The sequence below is a fragment of the Schistocerca nitens genome, chromosome 3, assembly GCF_023898315.1.
Source record: "Schistocerca nitens isolate TAMUIC-IGC-003100 chromosome 3, iqSchNite1.1, whole genome shotgun sequence".
In the NCBI taxonomy this organism is placed as follows: domain Eukaryota; kingdom Metazoa; phylum Arthropoda; class Insecta; order Orthoptera; family Acrididae; genus Schistocerca; species Schistocerca nitens.
Window position 1 is genome coordinate 267,857,556 of NC_064616.1, and position 7,538 is coordinate 267,865,093.

The following is a 7,538-nucleotide window of genomic DNA, read 5'->3' on the forward strand; positions in this document are numbered from 1 at the left end:
GAAGTCTGAAACAGGATACGTAATGAATGCTATAAAGAAAAGTACGTAGCTGCGGAAATACTTAACTTTATTCCATCATAGTTGTGGTACATCGCTCTTGACGAATCAAGTGAGACTCTTAAGATACATGCAATGTTACAAATGGCGCCTTGCTAGGTCGTAGCCATGGACTTAGCTGAAGGCTATTCTAACGGTCTCTCGGCAAATGAGAGAAAGGCTTCGTCAGTGTAGTCGCTAGCAAAGTCGTCGTACAACTGGGGCGAGTGCTAGTACGTCTCTCGAGACCTGCCGTGTGGTGCCGCTCGGTCTGCGATCCTGACAGTGGCGACACGCGGGTCCGACATGTACTAATGGACCGCGGCCGATTTAAGCTACCACCTAGCAAGTCTTTCTTTGAGTCGAGATGCTGTATTTGTCTTGTCTCTATGAGTAGAAGCTTTCTTCTTTTTTGCCTCTGATTGTCTCAGTAAATGATCCAGCTGTCTTCAGTGCTGTAGTTACCCCTCTGGCTGCACGAATCCTTGGTAGTCCATCGGCAACCTGGTTACATTCCCCACTTTTATATAAAAATTTTATTTGCGCACTTCTAGCTTCAGTCAGTCTTGAGGTAGGATCTGAAATATTTCTGATCCCATCTAGTGGCTATTATCGACACATACCACTAATTTGTGACCAAACACATATGGTCATTACTGCTTTGCTGTAGAAACGGTGGAAAGTAGTTTTCCTTGAGTGGCAATATAATTTCTCTCTGCTGTGTTAAGCATCCTACATGAATATTGTATAATAAGGTAATTATGCAGCTCTCCCTGGCTTAGCACTGCACCAACGATGTCCTGCTTGCAACAATTGTGATATGAATGATTTTAGAAATCCAGATACAGTAAGACTGACAGACACAACAGCTTTTCCTATAGCTCCTGAAAAATGTTTTAAGATTTTTCTGCAATATAATATGTAACAACTTTCTTTGATAACTCATGTAATGAATCCATTGATAAATCTTCTGTAGTATCCTACCATGTCACACTATGCTTTAACCTGCTCCTTCGATTCTGTTGCCAGATATTATTTGATTGCTGTTACCTTATTCCGATCTGTTTACATTCCTTCCACTTATAATGTCCTAGGTAAGTGATTTCTTTTCAGGGGAATTCACATTTATCCATCTGTAATTTGAGACTGGTGTTACCTTAATCTTTCAAAAACTTCCATGTGTTAGATACCATGTCCCTCTAACGATGATGCAAAAAAATATTTTATCTTTCAGATATATAAATAGTTCCTCTCTCCATAAATACAGAATTCATCAATTAGCAGGAAGATGAAGATGTGGACCTCAACTCCATTGCCATTCTTCAGTATTCATAGGGATCATACAATGTAATCAGCGTAGTTTTCGCCCTGTCTTTCTCATCAATCTGCACCAGGCAATACCCTTGGCTACATGTAATGTCAAAAAGTACTTTGCTTTTCCAGCCCATAGCGAACCTTTTCTACAATCAGTAAAGGAAACCTGAACTGTATGACATGTCGTTGAGTTTGCTATATTCTCTAACACGTTCAATTTCTTCTTTCCACTAGCGTCCATCTTCTTTGATATCATGATGAGTGGCAACAGGAACATGTCGTTGTAACCTCCAGACAGCTCCACAATTGCATTTCTCAGTTCAGATGTGTAGTTCGCATGTTATCTTTAAGAACACTGATTCTAGTTTACCATCCTTTATTTGCAGCATCTGTCTGCCGGATTTTTCTTGTGGCCAGTACTCCACTCGGAACACTCTTGGTTTCTAACTAAGGGCATAAAAATTTTACATGTGTCTTGGCCATGTTTAATACACTAGTAAGAAACGTAACATTTTATAAATCTACTAGTTCTCTTGATACATACATTGCTTCCTTACCTTCTTAATTTTGGCACGACTGCTTCCTTGTATCCTTCCACATCAATTTTTAATCCAAAAATCCTTTCTTTTTGGGACCCATTATTATTTTTAATTTCACATCCTTTCCCCGTTACTTCGCTTACTGTGACTAGTGTTATTTCTTGAACATTCTTCACTTCTTCACCTGCTCCGAAAGATTCATAATTTTCCTCATTTCCTCATTATTTATGGCATATGTTATTTCTTGCATATTCTTTGCCCGCTCCAACTGATTCGTAATTTTTATCAAGATCCGTGGTAGACCTGCTGTTACCTTTGCTGTTCTCTTGAATACACTTCGTACTGGGATTCCTTTTGTGCACTTTGCATTCCTGAATTCTACAGTATTCGTTTTTCAGTTAATTCCGTTGGCCTTTGGTTTTCTGTTTCGCTTTGAATTCCTCGATCGTCTTTCAAAAAAATGGTTCAAATGGCTCTGAGCACTATGGGACTCAACATCTTAGGTCATAAGTCCCCTAGAACTGAGAACTACTTAAACCTAACTAACCTAAGGACATCACACACACCCATGCCCGAGGCAGGATTCGAACCTGCGACCGTAGCAGTCCCGCGGTTCCGGACTGCAGCGCCAGAAGATCGTCTTTCGTGATTACTACATTTCGGCTAGCTTCCTGCTGTTCCGTTTTCATTTTAATTTTTCTTGTTCGAATTTCAGTTGTCTTGGTGGAGTAGTCTATTACTGCTCCGTGCCTGGTGAAAAAATCTCTACCCACTTACCCATAAATGGAAGATAGATACAACTCTTCCTGTATAAGCCGGCCGGTGTGGCCGAGTGGTTCTAGGCGCGTCAGTATGGAACCGCGCGGCTGCTACGGTCGCAGGTTCGAATCCTGCCTCGAGCATGGATGTGTGTGATGTCCTTAAGTTAGTTAGGTTTAAGTAGTTCTAAGTTCTAGGGGACTGATGACCTCAGATGTTAAGTTCCATAGTGCTCAGAGCCATTTGAACCATTTCTTCCTCTATAATGTGAAGTTCATGTTTGACCTGTATGTTATCACCTAGTGACAACTGACAACTCGAGAGTTACTGCACCTTTTGTATTTATTATCTCAGTCGACATGCCTTTTATCTGAATGCACTTTGCAGGATTATATGGCATCTTCTTTGTTTCTAATTTCTCTATCGATCGAACAACTTAACCGCGCTCCGCTGTCAACTGGGACAATCAGCAGCTGTGTTACTTTCCTAGTATAAGTATTGTAAACACGCATTTGAATTCTCACAGTGTATTTTAAATATACGATCTGGTAATGAATAGTACGACGTCTCTAGTAAGCCCTCTTACCGCTTTTCCTAACTTTTGTGCCTCAGTTTTCGTCATGCTAACCATAAGTTTTCCGAACACTGCTGGTTGTTGCATTCCAGTTGCTTGCAAGTACAGCAAGTTGCCTTTTTCCGTTGTTATAAGGCCCTTTATGCCATCGTAAGGTTGATCATGCACGTCTCGTTGGAAGTAGTGCTTCGTCCTTTTTATCATAACCTCGTAATTATCTCGTGACTAGTATGTGCACTGATATTTGTCACGAATTTTTATCATATGAATCTCTTGCTACTGACACAGGAGTTAATATCCTTTTAGCATGTATGAAGTATCGCGTCGGATGGCCTCGTTTGCCGCATACCGTATAGTATGGAGGCATGTGGCAATCTCTCGACGTGTGTCCCGTTCTATCATACGGCCTTATTTTCGTCCTACCATGAGCTACTTGTCTCCCGAAATTTTTATTCTTTTCTTATTACACCGCTCTCCCTTCCATGAGAGCCATTCCAATAGCCGCAGCCAAACTCAAATTCTTTCCCCGTATCTTATTGTCTAGACTCGCTCTTCATATCTTATACACACTGATGCCACAAAAGTCTTGGGATAACGATATGCACATATACAATTGGCGATTATATCGGGTACACAACGTATAAAAGGGCAGTGCATTGGCGTAACTGTCATTTGTACTCGAGTGGCTCATGTGAAAAGGTTTCGGACGTGGTTATGCCGTGCGACGGAAATTAATAGAATTTGAACGCGGAATGGTAGTCGGAGCTAGACGCAGAAGACATTACACATCGGAAATCGTTAGGGAATTCAGTATTCCTAGATCCACAGTGCCAAGAGCGTGTCGAGAATACCACATTTCAGCCATTACCTCTTACCAAAAACAGCGCAGTGGCCGTCGGTCTTCCTTAACGATCCAGAGCAGCGGCGTTTGCGTAGAGTTGTCAGTGCTAACAGACAAGAAACACTGAGTGAAATAACCTTAGAAATGAACGTGTTATGTACGGCGAACGTATCCATTAGGACAGTGCGGGGAAATTTGGCTTAATGGGCTACAGCAGCAGACGACTGCGCGAGTGCCTATGCTGACAACACGACATAGCCTGCAGCACCTCTCCTGAACTCTGACCATATTGGTCGGACCTTAGATGACTGGAAAACCGTGACCTGGTGAGGTGAGTCCCGATATCCGTTGGTAAGAACTCTCGATACGGTTCGAATGTGGCGCAGACCCCACGAAATCAGGGACCAAATTGTCAACAAGGCAGTGTGGAAGCTGGTGCTGGCTCCATAATGGTTTGGGCTGTGTTTGCGTGGAATGGACAGAGTCGTCTGGTCCAACTGAATCGATCATTGAATATGTAGTGTTGGCAGAAGAGCCAACACCGTGTTGCTAGAGGAGGCCGAAATGCACGCGTTTAATTACACGCAGACTGGCGTGAGGTCTGGAACAGGACAATGTCTTGAGAATTGCAAATAAAGTACGTAGATGATGTAATACTTAACTTTAATCCATAATTGGTGTACATCGCTCTTGACGGTACAGGTTTTATAATAATCTCAATATAACTGGTAACGGCGCCTTGCTAGGTCGTAGCAAATGACGTAGCTGAAGGCTATGCTAACTATCGTCTCGGCAAATGAGAGCGTATTTGTCAGTGAACCCTTGCTATGAACGTCGGCTGTACAACTGGGGCGAGTGCAAGGACGTCTCTCTAGACCTGCCGTGTGGCGGCGCTCGGTCTGCGATCACTGACAGTGGCGACACGCGGGTCCGACGTATACCACCGGACCGCGGCCGATTTAAAGGCTACCACCTAGCAAGTATGGTGTCTGGCGGTGACACCACATTCCTCCCCCGCAAATCGGCGTAAGGTTGTGTTATAAGGCTTCCGCCCGCCGTGGGGAGGACCCCATGTTGACGTATGCGACGAGGTGGGGAGCCTAACAACAGGCGAGGCTGTGCCACCCGCACCCGGCCATTCGGTCCGAGGGGAGCTAGGAAACGACTGAAAACCTAGTCCAGGGTGCACGCCAACATGCGGTGTATGCGCCCGTAGAGAGACAGGCGACGGGCGAAGACGACTCTGGTCCGGAGCTGGCAAGAGTTCCATGTCGGATGACAGCTGGTCACGGGAAGCGATCGGCGGCGCGTGACCCAGGGAGGCACCCGGCGGTTGCAGCGAAGCGTCCACCGCGGGCGTCGCCGGCGGGAGAACAGGCGGCGGCGGCGGCGCCATGGGGCAAAATGGAAGGCAGCGTCGGTAACACCCGGGGATGAGGCGAGCCAGTAGATGGGTCCCCAGGGCGCTGACCGGACGGCACCCTCGCTGAAAGCAGACGGGGAGCGGCAGAACCCATGCGACGACAGTGGCGCTGCTGATTGAGATGCCGACGCACCTCACCAGAGGCCCCCAAAACCAGATACATAGCGCGGCCGAGGCAGCGAAGAATGCGCCCTGCGAGCCAATGCCGTGAACCGGGATAGTTGCGATAGTATACAACGTCGCCTGGAGCAAAAGCAGGTGGCTGCCGCTGCACAGGAACCTGATGCGGCGGATGTAACAAAGACATCAAGGTTCGATGAGGACGACCGTGGAGCAACTCAGCCGGCGAGCGACCATCTCAGGGCTGAGAGCGATATGAAGACAAGAAGAGCAATAACGCGTCCTCCTGAGAATGAGACTCTTTCAACTTACACATCTGTGACTTGAAAGTCCGGACCAATCGTTCAGCGGCACCGTTTGAGTGAGGCGAAAACGGCGCGGATGTCAGATGTTGAATACCATTGGCCTTGCAGAATGACTGAAATTCTGCGGACATGAATTGTGGGCCATTGTCGGAAACAATAGTCTGTGGAAGACCTTCAATACAAAAGATAGCGGATAACGCTTGGATGGTGGCAGAAGACGTCGTGGAAGACATCCGGACAACAAAAGGAAAATTACTGAATGAATCGACCAGAACCAACCATCTAGCATTCCAGAATGGACCAGCAAAATCAATGTGCAAGCGTTTCCAAGGGGAAGTGGCTTTAGGCCATGCAAAGAATTTCCGCGGTGGTGCGGATTGTTGTTCGGCACACGCTATGCAAGAAGAGTACATATTCGTAATCGCAGCATCGATTCCGAACCAAGTACAGTGCTGACGAGCAAGTTGTTTCGTTCGCACTAGACCCCAATGTCCTTGGTGGAGAAGCCGTAAGACAGAGGACTGTAACGAACGTGGGACCACGACCCTGGACTGATCATTATCAGAACGCAACAGCAAAACACCACGTCGTACAAAAAGTCTCCTCTTGTGAGCAAAAAATCGGCGAACCAACGGATCCTCGATCCGTGACTTTGACAAGGGCCATTGCGTAGCAACAAAACGCAAAACGGTAGCTAGGACAGGGTCTGCAGCTGTGGCTGTAGCTACACGACGAAAATCAATCGGAAACGATTCGACCACGTCATCGGTTTCCGAATCAATGAACATGCAAACAAGTTCGGAGGAATCGAACGCTCTATCCTCAGCAACAGGCAAACGGGACAACGCATCGGCGTTTCCGTGCTTAGCAGTGGACCGATACAAGCTATCGTAGCGGTACTGCAAGAGGAAAATAGACCAGCGAACGAATTTCTGCGCTGTACAGGGAGGTACAGGCTTGTTCGGATGAAAAAGCGACGTCAAAGGTTTGTGGTCTGTGATGATGGTAAAGTGACGACCATACAAGAAATCATGAAACTTAGTAACACCAAATACGAGAGCCAAAGCTTCTTTCTCAATCTGTGAATAATTTCTTTGCGCAGACGAGAGCAATTTGGACGCAAAGGCAATAGGACGATCATGCGATCCATCGTTGTGCGCAAGCACAGCACCGATCCCGAAATCCGATGCATCGACCATCAACAAAAGGGATTTCTGGGGAGCGAATGGCGTAAGGCAAGTATTTGAAAGTAACGCCGATTTCAACTGGCGAAAGGCGCGTTCCCATTCCGTCGTCCAGACAAACGGAACACCTTTACGGCGTAAGCGATGAAGCGGAGCTGAAATGGAAGAGGCGTTGCGCACATATTTCTTATAGTAATTCATTTTTCCCAGCACACCCTGTAGCTGCTTCAAATTCTGCGGCGAAGGCGAGTCTTGTATGGCACGGAGGTGTTCTGGACTGGGATGAATGCCTTGGGCATTGATTACATGTCCCAGATAGGGTAAGTCACGAGCAAAAAACACACATTTGTCCTTCCGCAAGCGAAGACCATTTTGTCGCAAGACCTGAAATAATGTTCTGAGATTGGCTAAATGTTCTTCTTCCGTCTTTCCGGAGATCACAA